Source organism: Sminthopsis crassicaudata, chromosome 3 (assembly GCF_048593235.1).
Source record: "Sminthopsis crassicaudata isolate SCR6 chromosome 3, ASM4859323v1, whole genome shotgun sequence".
Classification (NCBI taxonomy): Eukaryota; Metazoa; Chordata; class Mammalia; order Dasyuromorphia; family Dasyuridae; genus Sminthopsis; species Sminthopsis crassicaudata.
In genome coordinates this window covers 546,072,491-546,086,274 of record NC_133619.1, presented here as the reverse complement: position 1 = coordinate 546,086,274, position 13,784 = coordinate 546,072,491, and positions in this window count along the sequence as shown.

Sequence of the window (13,784 nt, the reverse complement as noted above, 5' to 3'; positions counted from 1 at the left end):
AAATTTTTTTTTTTTTTTTTTACAATTACCACCTCATTATCATCTCATAATAAAAGAAGGAGGCGAGGACTGTTAGTACTGTTAGTTCCATTTTGCAAATAAGAAAACTTTAGAGAGATCAAATTCTCAGTTTGTGGCATTGTGGCTACAATTCTGAAGTCAGGATTCAGATGGGTTCTAATGGTTAACCTAGAGTTCCTTCCACTACACTAAGCTGTCTTTCCAGTATGAGTTCTTGGTGAAAAGGCTTGTCACCTGGGATATTGAAAAGCTTCGAGCCCATGTCAGAAAGATTCAGTTGCTGACAAATAGTTGGCACTTCACAGATGCCTCTAGACTATAAGGACTTGAAGGAATAAGGGCCTCCAGTGGGCAGGACAGCACCTTTAATCCCTAACACAAAACGCCCCCTCCCACCACTGACCCTCATCCTCATTGGCTGAGAGTCTTACATTCTAAACTCGAGATCTACCCACGAAATTGAACTTGACCAATAAGTACATAGTTGCTCATATTTAGTTGAAATAGGGAGGAGATATCATGAGAGGGGAAGCAATTATGCCCTTGACTCAATGTTCAGAGTCCTTCAGGCCTACTCAAACACTGAAGTAAAGCTTTACTCGATTTTCACAACTGTCTTGAAAGATCTCACCTCATCTCATTCAGTCCCTCCTCTTATTTTGTACACTGAGATCTCTTCAAATTTTTGTAACATAATTTCACATTCCCTATGAATTCCTCACTTCCTTCTGGCTCCTGTTGGCCTTGGGCCATCCTTGGCCTTTTAACAACATCCATCTAACAGACCCTTCAGCTTTCTCTTCCAACCTGATCATTCCAAGTAATGATTTTGGACAATTCTGGTTATTAATCTGATAAAACAAGGGATGCAGATAGGGAATAATATAACACCACTAATGGCTATAAGGCCAAGCCAAAGGAGCTGCGTCCACCAGCTTCCCAAACCAGGACCGCCGAGAAGTATTGAATAGTGAGGTCCACATCTGTACAGGAAACACGAGCAAGTTTCCTAATGTTCTTAGTGATTTCTCTTACTAGATTTCCATGTCATTTGGCCCTGGTCCAATATAACAAATCCCTGTCCAATTAAGAGGTAGGTGAGTATAGGCAGTTAAACCACAGATCCAATAATGACCCTTTAGCACAGGTTGTTCCCTTGAAAATATGTAAAAGGGTCTCTCATCCCTAGGGAGCGTCCCCTCCACAAAGATGACATAATGACATTTCCATAAACCTTGCTCCTTCCTCCAACTACAATTGGCAGCTGGCCACTGATCTATTAGGGTAAAGGTACTCCAAAATGTGGGATACAGAGTCCCATGTTTCCGTGTGTCCCCGGAGTGACATTGTACCAACCCCATTGATAACTGCACCCAATGTATATGTTACCTTTGGGATCGGTTACTAAGGACCCAGGCTGGGCTTAAGGGGACAGGTAGCCATGGCCATTGGTTTGATTGTTGGGATCCATCACAGATCCAACAATTTGATAAGTTAAAAGTTCTCCCTATATTCTGCATGAGCAGGAGGAGCTAGTTCTCATCTCTGGAAAGTAAGTCTGGTTTCTATGGCTATCATGAGGAAATAGGTAAACCCAAAGCTCAAGGAAAGCCCCCTGAGGTTCAAGTATTATAACACTGTGAAGTTAAGGTGAAATTGCCAAGTGAAAATATATCAGCTTCCAAACAGGCAAAGAGACCCAAAGTAAGAGAAGTCATACAGTTACAATGCACTGGATTCAGAATCAGTGTTCCCATTCAGTGAAGGTCCCCTCCTCTTATGTAATTTGAGGTCTCCCCTGTCTTCAACTGTCCACTCCGATAAAGGGGGAGCCACAGGTCCTTTTGTCCTGGTGTAGTGTGTCCAGCCTCGCTCCTGGGTGCGAATCGCAGTGTCTGAGGTCAGTGCCACCTGATAGGGTCTGTCCCAGCTTCTGTCCTTCCAGGAACGGATCAACACCCAATCTCCAACCTGAATTCTATAAACAGGGAAACCTAGAGGAGGAGTCTGAGCTATTAACCCTTTTTGTTGAAGTTCTTTCAAATGTTTTAAGCAATGATTTAACATATCTCTTAACAAATAAATCCTTTATCTCTAAAATAGGCTCCCAGTCTCCCTCATGATAAGCCTGGAAAGGATGACTATACAATAATTCATAAAATGAAAGCCCACTATCTCTACATGGCTTGGTTCAGATTCTGACCAGAGCGAGGGGAAGGCATTTAGTCCCAGATAGTTGGGTCTCTAAAGATAATTTAGTCAGCTGCTGTTTTATTTCTTGGTTCATCCTTTCTACTTTCCCAGAAGAGGGAGGATGCCAAGGGCTATGGAGATCCCAAGTGATTTCTAAGGCCCCAATCAGATTCTGCAATACCTGAGCAAAAAAATGTGTTCCCTGATCCGAGATTATCCTCTCCACCATTCCATATCTGGGAATAATTTGTTCTAATAAGACCTTACTTACTGTCGAGGCAGTTGCTCGGCCTGAGGGGAATGCCTCCACCCATGAGGTCAGATGGTCCACTATGACCAGCAAGTATTTGAGGAGACCCTGGTGACAGCTCAGTAAATAAAGTCCACCTGGATGCTTTGGAATGGTCTGATTCCAGGAGGTCGTCCCCCTTTTGGAAGCTGGTGTTGAGCAGCCTTGTCAGTCCTTCGACAAACAAGTCCACCAGGTGTCGGGCCATAGTATATGGGCTGGGGGAAACATACCTTGTCAGTATAGCATCACACAGGTTTTGGACATCCCGATGACTGCCCTGGTGCAGTTGCTGAAGGACTTGCCCCATACTTGCTTTGGTCAGTACCTCTCTGCCGTCAGGTAAGAGCCATCATCCTTCCGAGTTCTCAACTGCTCCGAGAGTTGAGGCCTTCCCTTTTCCTTCTGAGTAAAACTGGGAGAGGGTAGACTAGGGGGAAGTACAGGTATCAAGGCCATTATATGAGAAATCTCCTGGTCTCCAGCTCCTTTGGCCTCCTCATCTTCTAATCTATTTCCCCTTACCTCAAAACAACTTCCCATCTCATGTCCCTTTACATGTATTATTGCTACATTCCAGAATGTTTTCCAGTACCTCTTTTCTCCCAAATCCTTCCAAATCCATGCATCACACCCCAGGCATATCTCAAATCAGTGTGTATATATACAGTACCATCCTGGTCCCACAATAATTTCAACGCTTGATTTAAAGCATACATTTCACAAGTTTGAGCCGACCAATGGGCAGGTAGACTGCCCTTGGTAACAGTGGAAGTTCTAGCAAACCCATTTCAAGTTCTAAATTTCAAACCTTCATCAGGGAACCAAATGATGAGGTAAGCAAAGAGTAAATAGTTTCCAATTTGGCCTGAACTGAAATAAGACATCAATTTTTCCCAATTTTCTGACCAGTTGAAATCTCAGTTTCCTTCCCCCCCCCACCCCGTTTACAGAAATTATCAGATTATACATAACAGACTAGTAACTTTCCCAAAATAGCAGTAGTCAGACAGTTTTATACAGCAATAGTTCTGTTCTCCAGAGGACAAAAAGGAAGCAGGATTAAGATTATGATCTTGGATTATAGATCATTCTTTTCTAATAGTATTGCCTCATGTTTCAACATTCTGGAATCTGTGAGCCATCTCCCAGCCCTCTTGATTTAATATTGTTCTAACTTGAATACCCCTTCATTTCATTTTCTCTGCATATTTAATAGGGGATTGTTTGAGTGTCCAAAAGTTCTTTCCCCACCATGATCATACAAAACATGAAAAACGCATCTGAATATAGATCTATAGTCAGGAGTCTAGGATTGGGGTTCCAGAGATTGCTAGCTTTGTCTCAAAAAGGCAAAATGGGAGCGGTCCTAGTACTGTATATCTCACTGACCACTTGCTCTGATTACAAACATAAGAGGAAAAACCAGGGGCATGATTTATTTAAGGCAGTTTTAGCTACAGTCCCAAAAGATTTTATCTCCTACAACAATTATCATTAATCAAGGCTTCAGGTGAATGTAGTTCTCAAGAATCACAGTAAAGATTCATCCTAGAAAGTTCACAGATTATACAGTCTCTTTCATAAAGTAGATGGTTCTAGGTTTAACATTACAGATTATTTTGCCTTCAAAATACTCAATACAAAGAAAAATTCTAAATCTCATGTTGTCCATCCCGTTTCCACAGAAAAGAAACTTTCAGATCTTTCAAATTTAACATTAATACTCTCTTCATTCTGAAAAGGATTAAAATTTTTGCAAATAGCCCTATCAAATTATCAGATCAGATTACAATAATCTTTAAACAAGGAGACTATCATGCACGTAAATAAACATTAAATAATTTGCTTTAGTCAGATGAGATCTTAGTAGAAATTAATTGCTTTCAGAAAACTTACAGTTCCAACTCCTTAGAACAGCTATAGACTTGAAAAATAAAAATAAAACATTCAGTTATTAACACCATATAAATGTAGGCTGTTCCTTTAAACGGTAGAAATAATTAATATCTAAATCAGCAAGGAGGTGCAGTTATTAAAAAAAAAATACAACACTATACTTAATGGGAGGAGGGAATAGAACACCTGACCAGGTCCCTCTCCACGTGGTCACCCTTCCCCCACACTACCATGCTTCCCGACCCATTATATCATAGCTCCATTTAAACTATTAATTACTTTTGCAAGTCAATCTTTCTTGTCCCGTCTTTAAGGAAATATATGTGTATATATTTTTAAACTTTACATTTCAATGTTCGCAAGTAAGTGACCCAAACTTCATAAAACTTAATACGTGTCCAACAGAGCTGACAAATATTTAAGGCATAGCTCATTACAAATTACCCAATACCTCTAGCAAACATACATCTAAGTAGGGAGATACAACCACAACCTCCCCTAAGTAAACTACCGGCATTTTGTTTTAATAACCTATATTTTAACTTAAAATCCCAGACACAGCTTTAAATTCCCAATAATATAAAACTACTTTGCTATCATATTTAAAACAGTGAATTTCACTAAATAGCGGTTTCTTTCCCCTGGCCCACGTGGCCTTGCTGCAGTCAGGACACGTGCAAGGAAAAGAAAGGAAGCCACCATCTTCCCTCGCTCAATCCCACATACTTCCAGATGTACAGAGTTATTGATCCCAAATGGGATCTACTAACAGGTATTTCTGGTCAGCTGAAACAGCCCCTGCTTCAAAAGACATATTTCTCCTCCCCGCCTGAAGTTCCCTAGAAGGGCTAATGGAATTAAATCCTCTTGGGTCCTTCCCTTCAGGTACACCATTTAATCCTTTTGGCACACCCAGTCTGCAACAAAACAACAATACCTTATCATCTTTTTCTTGCTTTTTTTTTTTTTTTTTTCTCATATTTTGGCAGTTTGTTCCAATTACTTAATTTATCTCCCAAGGGACTATCTACCGGTATTTTCTGATATTTTTCTCATTTCTCTCCGCGAGGGCTGGCTGGGACTAGGCCACACCCATTGAATTTGGAAGGAGTTTAATAAACTCCCAAACGCCCAAACACGCTAACGGTCACCTGTTAACTACAGTCACCCAGAAGGCCTAGCTCTCTTCCTGTCTAGAGCACTCCTCCAGAACCTATAACTAGACTCAAGGGTTCACAAGACGCTTACCTCTGGGTTGCTGCGCAGCAAATTACTTGACTGATCTGTCCTCCACCAACCGGTTGGGATTTTCACCGCGGAGTTTCTCACTTTGATTTTCTCTGAGTTTCTCCACTTCGGACCCATTTTACATTGGGGAGCAAGGAGAAGTTCCTGGATGCTGGCGGGCTGCCTAAACCAGGGCAGGGTGCCTCTCCGCTAGCACCCAGGAGTTCATTTACTCACCGAGTAAAGGATTCCGGACAAGCCCCCAAAACTGTGTGGTACGGAAATGGTGAGGGGTCACCATTTAATAAAAAAACCTGGAGATATCTCTAGAGAAAAGCAAAGTTTATTGTACATTCTCTGGAGAAAGGCGTCCCACCCTTTGAGCAGACAATTGAAGAGAGGAAGCTCCTCCTGTGGGCAGGACAGCACCTTAAAGCAAAACACCCCCTCCCACCACTGACCCTCATCCTCATTGGCTGAGAGTCTTACATTCTAAACACAAGATCTGCCCATGAAATTGAACTTGACCAATAAGTACAGTTGCCCATATTTGGCTGAAATAGGGAGGAGATGATATCATGAGAGGGGAACGAAATTATGTCCTTGACTCGATGTTCATAGTCCTTCAGGCCTACTCAAAAACTGAAGTAGATGAAGCTTTACTCGATTTTCACAACTGTCTTGAAAGATCTCACCTCATCTCATTCATAAGGATTCTTTTTTAAATAGATTGCTTCCAAGGCTCATTTCAACTTTAAAACTTTGTGTTTACTGTACAAAACTTAGGCTACAGTAGTACAATCATAAGCCAGACCTCCCCCATTCACATTACACCACTTAAAAGTCATTTGCCTTAAGAAAACATCAAAGATAATTTAATTAAGGAAAAAAAAAACTCTTATTTTGGAATGTTTCCTTAGAAGCTAAGCTCTGTTTTAAAACACTATATATTCTTGAAACCTTTGGACTTTGCATTTTGCAAGCAGTATAAGCAAAGATAAGGGAGCAGTTAAAAGACTTTTATCTGCAACTTTCCCATTTCAGCAACTGAATTTTTTTCTCCAGGATTATATATTTAGACCTAGTAGGGACTGGCATTTTTCTGGCATGCAAAATATGTGTATTTATTAAAAATATGTGTATTTATTTAAAAATTATATTAATATCTATTTTTCATTGTGTCCTATTGCATCTTGAGTACTAGGCAGCTGTCTGCTTAGTCGGCTCCCATCCTGAACTCTTCTGTTTTGCCTGCACATTCTATAGTCATCATGTACCACAGAGAGGAGAAAGAAAAGTCATGATTGCAAATAGTCATTATTTCTATTTTTGTCTTGTGGGATACATTTTCTACACCAGAGTCGGATAGATTGGCAATGAAACCCTACTGCAGAGACACACTTAAGCATGTGTTAAGCCTTTATGGTCACACTGAAATGACAAGTCAGGTTGAAAGGAATTTAAAGCATGGAGAAGACAAATTTGATGAGTTGGAGATATAAGCACACCCTTACATTCCTGAGTGATATGTAAGTTTGATACAAGGAAAAAAAGAATGAAGTATCTTGACCAATTTTTATCTTTTTTTGAGGGGGACAATTTAATAATTTTATTAACAAGGCCAAATAGTTTATTATTATCAAGGCTATCTCTTTTAGACCAAAGACAAACACTTTATCAAGAATTTCTAACTATAGGACTTATGGAGGGAGACAATGTGAAAGGAAAAATGGAAAAATGGATGGCACTGAACAAAAATCAGAGTGGGCAATTCTCTTTGATAACAGACCAGCTTTTATCTTCCCTTTGCTCTTCAATTTGGCATAGGTTTAACCATGGTTCTGCATAGCTCCTTTTGAATGAAATGTATTTATTAATGGCTACTGAACAAAATTTCAGAATGGTCATGTTTCCACCCTGAACCACTATAAAGAATTTTATCATGTGACTTTTAGCAAATCAACTAAATTCTCAATACTTCCATTTCCTCATCTGTAGAATGAGGGGGTTGCATTTTGCATAGGGGATAGGGTGGTGGGCCGGAAGGCCAGAAGCTTTAATTTAAAATCTCATGATACTTATTAGTCTTAGGTCTCCTGGCAAATCATTTAACTTTTATGAGTCTTAGTTTTCTCATTTGTCAAATGAGGGTATTGGGTTGGATGGCCTCCAAGGTACATTCTAGCTCCAGATCTGCAATCAAGACCTATAATCTATAGTCTATTTACATATAAGTTGATAACTTTGAGTCCTTTCCATCTAAATGAATGAATGAAAAAATCATGTATTAAATATTAACTCCATGCCAGGCCCCATGCTATGATTTAATTGTCTTTCTACAAACCTGTGGAACAAGTAGTGCAAGTATTACTATTTCCATTTTATAGATGAGGAAATTTAGACTTTACAGGGGTAAGTTACTTGCTTGACATCCAAGAACTAGTGTCTTATCTACTAGCGGAATTTGAATCCAGGTCTTGTGACTCTAAGTTCCATGTTTTTTTTTTTTTTTCTGAGACAATTGGGGTTAAGTGATTTGCCTAGGATCACACAACTAGGAAGTGTTAAGTGTCTCAGATCAGATTTGAACTCAGGTCCTCCTGACTTCAGGGCTCTATCCACTGCACTACCTACCTGCCTCTAAGCCCCATGTTCTAATAAGAGTTTATGTTTTGATAAAGATTGATAAAGATTTGGTAAAGATTGATAAAGATATATTTTGATTACAGGAAGAACATGTGATCTTTTAGGAAGCAGCCCAGCTACCTGTTGCTGAACCATATACCTGGACTTGCTGGTCTGTGAAGTGATTTCTGATTGCTGCCTTTCTTTTGATACTTCCTACTCTTCTTTTTTCCCTTTTAAGATCACTTGGTATCATCATCACCAACAGGTTTTATTTCTACTGGATTTGGGAAAGAGCATACAGTTTTTTTGGATTCAGGACTGTTTGTCACTACAAAAGTCCATCTCTTTAGTCCAAATCTTAACCATGGTGAGAATCCTGGAACACAAAGATTCCATAAGAACTCATTTATTCAATAAATGAGTCAATCAATGAGCATCTATTTTATCCTTATGTGCTAGATACTATATTAGGTTCTAGGGACATAAAGACATTAATGAAAGAAAGAATGAAAACTAAAAAGAATACAAAACACAATGGAAAGATGTAAAGTGGTTCTAAGTAGATTATATCATGTCAGTAACAATTGAAGTGCAAGAAGTAGCTTAAATTTACATCACTGAGAACATGACTAACTGGAAGAGCCACTGCAAAAGGGCCAGTGGTGAATTAGGAATGAAATATAATAAATTGATATATAGCTTGAATGGTATTTTGGTATTATAACCAAATTTTAACTGGTATTTATATATAAGCATTTAATATTTGAAGCCCTTTATAGGTATTATTTCATTTAAGCCTTGAGACAACTCTATGAAGTAGGTATAATAAGTAATATACCTATTTTACAGGTATCAAAGAGCACTTTTTAAAATGCTTTACCTCAACCATATAGTAAGTACTAGGGACAAATCTTCCTGATTCCAAGTTTAGCAGTTGATTTTCTATTATGCTTTCTCTCCAGAAATTAAGTAAGGATTTATAAAATTCTTTAAAATTCACAAATTGTTTTCTTTTATATTTGAGCTTTACAACACCCTTTTGTAGTAGATAGTACAGATGAGGAAACTTTTACAGATGTGGGAACTAAGTTCAGAGAGATTAACTGACTGGTCTAAGAACTTAAAAGACTTGAATGGATAGGAAGACCATCATCTAGTTATGTAGGGAAATCAGTGAGGTTAAGGTCAAGGATTTTGCTGCTGGCAGATATACATAGTAATGGCATGAACTAGAATTCCTTTAAAATAACTTGTATTTAGGATAAAATATACATTGTTGGTAGATGCAGAAGGGATATATGCACATCCCAAAATAAGGGATATAGTTGCTGAAATGTGGGGAATGGGAATTGTAATTAGGGGAGGGACAGGACAAGGTGAACATCCATGGGAGATGTAATGGGGGTGGGTGGGGACTTATGCTTAGGTAAGGGAATTAGGTGCTTTGGATACCTGTAACCTCTGTAGTATCCAGCTAATGGAGGAATAAGGGAAAGAATTTGAATTGCATGGAGATGGGGAACAGCGAATAAAAGGCCATGCTTTTGCATTTCAAGGGTGTAGCTACTAGTTTAGATATCCGCTCTTGCAAGAACATAAAAGAAAATCTTCCTTGGATTCATCAGTGAATCAGTGGAGTTCTTGTAAGATGCTTGTTTCTTACATCTTTTATATAAAATAAACTCCCGGAGGGCAGGAATTTTTTGTTTTCATCTTTGTATTCCTATGCTATAGTCAAGTATAGCTATAGTATAGCACACAGTAATTATTAAATAAATGCTTGTTGTTTGACTGAATTTTTTGAGATCATGATTTTCCAGAACAAAAGAATAAAGCACTTTGAACATCGTTTAGCTGTTTTTTTGTTCTTCCTCTTAGGTTTATTCATATGCCAATTGGAAAGCATCATGGTAGCTAAGGGAAGCCTCATCATACCAACCCCCACAGCTTTCTACCTTGGAGATAGGCCTTTAGATGGAAAGATTCATCTGCTTGGTGAATATATGCACATCCCAAAAAAGGGATACGGTTACCAAACCACACTCAGTTCCCACAGTTCTCTCTCTAAGGGTAGATGGCTCTCTTCATCACAAGATCATTGGAATCTGTAGAGAGCTGTTGCCTCCAGAAGCCGCTGGATCGCTCTCTGGGAAGAGATCTGCTATGTCTACTCAAATCTCTCAGACAGATTCTTCTTCCTGTAGTGAACCGTTGTCTCCAGGCAGTTGCTGTTAACTCTTGTCCAGAGAAGTGACTTCCCTTCCTGCAAAGAGCCCCGTCAAGCCTGATGTAATGCAGAGACTTCTCCTCTTCCTGGAGTGCTATCCTCCAGCCCTTGTCCTTCCCCAGGCAGACTGCTCTCCAGGCCCAATGTTGCCTCTTTTATCCTCCCAGAGAATGGGCATGGGATAATGCAAGGGCTTCTGGGAAGAACCACTTCAACCAATGAGCTTGCTCCTTCTAGGATTCCTAAGGTGTAAACTCCCTTTACAGGTCTGAGCCAGAGAACTGTCAAGTCAACCTGAGTTCTCACCTTGTAATTGTCCAGACAACCTGAATTCTCACCTTGTCACTGTCCAGACAACCTGAGTTCTCACCTAATAATCCTAACAGGAATCGACCTGAATCATCTCATTGTTAAAGAGAGCCACGTCCATCAGACTTGATCTTCGTTTAGTCTTCTTATTGCGATGTACAGTGTTCTCCTGTTTCTGTTCATTTCGCACATCCCCTCCAACATTTGTCATTATCTTTTCCTGTCCTCTTAGCCATCTTAGCCAATCTGACAGGTGTGTAGTGATATCTTAAAGTTGTCATAATTTGCATTTCTCTGATTTAGAACACCTTTTCATATGACTAGAAATGGCTTCAATTTCTTCACCTGAAAACTGTCTATTCATATCCTTTGATCATTTATCAATTGGAGAATGGCTTAAATTCTTATAAATTTGAGTCAATTCTCTCTATATTTTAGAAATGAGGCCTTTATCAGAATCCTTGAATGTCTTCCCAATTTATTGCTTCTCTTCTAATATTGTCTGCATTAGTTTCGTCTGTACAAAAACTTTTAAATTGGGGGCAGCCAGGTCGAGCACTGGATAGAGCACCAGCCCTGAAGTCAGGACGACCCACATTCAAATCTGTTCTCAGACACTTAACACTTCCTGGCTGTGTGACCCTGGGCAAGTCACTTAACCTCAATTGCCTCAAAAAAACCCTTTTACATTAATTTAATCAAAATTATCTATTTTGTGTTCAATAATGATCTCTAGTTCTTCTTTGATCACAAATTCCTTCCTCCTCCACAGATCTGGGAGGTAAACTATTTGTTCTTCTAATTTGCTTATAATATCACTTTTTATGTCTAAATCATAAACCCATTTCAACTTTATTTTGGTATATGCTATTAAGTGTGCGTCAATGCCTAGTTTCTTCCATAGTAGTTTTCAATTTTCTCAGCAGTTTTTGTCAAATAGTGAGTTCTTTCAGAAAGTCTAATAATCTTTAGATTGTCTCTCCTAAATCTATTTTCTAGGTCAATTGTTTTTCGAGTGAGGTATTTCACATTTTCTTCTATTTTTAATTTTTTTGGTTTTGTTTGATTAATTCTTAAAGTCTAATTCTGTCATTCACGTCCATTTGTTCAATTCTAATTTTTAGTGTATTTTTTCTTCAGTTACCTTTTTTAGCTCCTTTCATATTTGGCCAATTGAGTTTTTAAATGAGTTGTTTTGTTCACTGCATTTTTTCCCTTTCACAAATTCTGTTTTTCAATGAATTGGTTTCTTTTTCATATCTATTTTATAAGGAGTTATATGCTTTTCCCATTTCATCAAATCTATTTTGTATGGAATTATATGCTTTTTCAATTTCACTAAATCTATTTTGTAAAGAGTTTTCTTGAGATAATTTCTGTTTTTCCTTTCTCATACTTTCTTGCAAAGATCTTATTTCCTTTCCCCATTTTTCTTCTAATTCTTTTAAGATCCTTTTTGAATTCTTCCAAGAGAGCCTTCTGAAATGGGGGACCAGCTCATATCTTCCTTTGGGGCTCCAAATATAGCTGATTTGCCTGTAGGAACATCAGAATTTGAGGTCTGTTCTTCTCTTTCTCCATAAAAGTTGTCTATGGTCAGAATTCTTTTTGCTTTTTTGCTCATTTTTTAAAAAGATTTGAAGCCTGCTCTTAAGGCAATGGCTAACAGCCTCTAATTTGCTCTGGGGCAGTTCTATTGATTGACTTCAGGCGCTGAGAATCATGACCAGGTCCCTGTTCTTCCAGGGCTCAATGACTTGCAGTTTGCCTTTTGGGTATCTTCAACAATTCTGCTAAAACACCACTTGCAACCAGAACATGATAGCTAAGAGCCTCACAATAGATTTCCCCAGTGCAGGGACTCCACAAGGCTCTGGCTTTCCATCACATCCTTCCCTAGGGCTCCCTGTGCTGAGGTCTGGGCTCGATAGACTGTCCCCCTGCCCAATTGACAAGTGCTCACTATATGACAAAACATGCTGGGAAATTGTCAAGCAGTTTGACAGAAACTAGATATAGAGGAATACCTCATATCATTTACTAAGAAAAGGTCAAAATGTATACATGATTTAGACAAAAAGAATATTATAAGCAAATTAGAGAAACATGAAATATGCCAGAATAGTGGATAAAGGAAGAATTTATGAACAAATAAGAGATAGAAATTATTACAGGAAGTAAAATTGATAATTTTGACAAAATGAAATTGAAGCTTTTGCATAAACAAAAGCAATGCAGCAAGATTAGAAGGAAAGTAGAAAATTGGAAAATTCTTTATAGCAAGTTTCTCTGACAAAGGCCTAATTTTTCAAACATACAGTACTGAGTCAAATTTAGAAGAATAGGAATCATTCCCCAGTTGGTAAATGGTCAAAGGATGTTATCAGTTTTCAGAAAAAGAAATGAAAACTATCTATAGTCATGTAAATATCCTCTAAAACACTATTATTAGAAAAATGTAAATTAAAACAATTCTGAAGTACCACCTCACACCTATCAGACTGGCTAACATGACAACATAAGGAAATGACAAATGTTGAAGGGGTTATGGAAGAATTAAGATCCCTTTCTGTGGAACAATTGCAATTATACCCAAAAGGCAATGAAACTGTAAATATGCTTTGATCCAGCAATACTAGTTAGATATGCGTCCCAAAGTGATTTTTAAAAAAGGAAAAAAAATTACTTATATGTTGAAAAATTATTTATTGCAGCTCTTCTTGTGGTGGCAAAAAATTAGAAATTCCCTATCAATTGGGGAATGGCTGAATGTGATGGAATAATTGGATTTTGGTGACATGTTGTATTCCAATTTTTTCTCCCTCTCTCCCTAACCTTCCGCCTCCCCAAGACAACAAGCAATGTTATATAGATTAAACATGTACAATTTCTTCTGCAATATGGAAACATGTTTTTCATGACTGCATATGTATAATCTAGATTATATTGCTTGCCTTTTCAAGGATAAAGGAGAGGAAAGCAGGAAGGAGA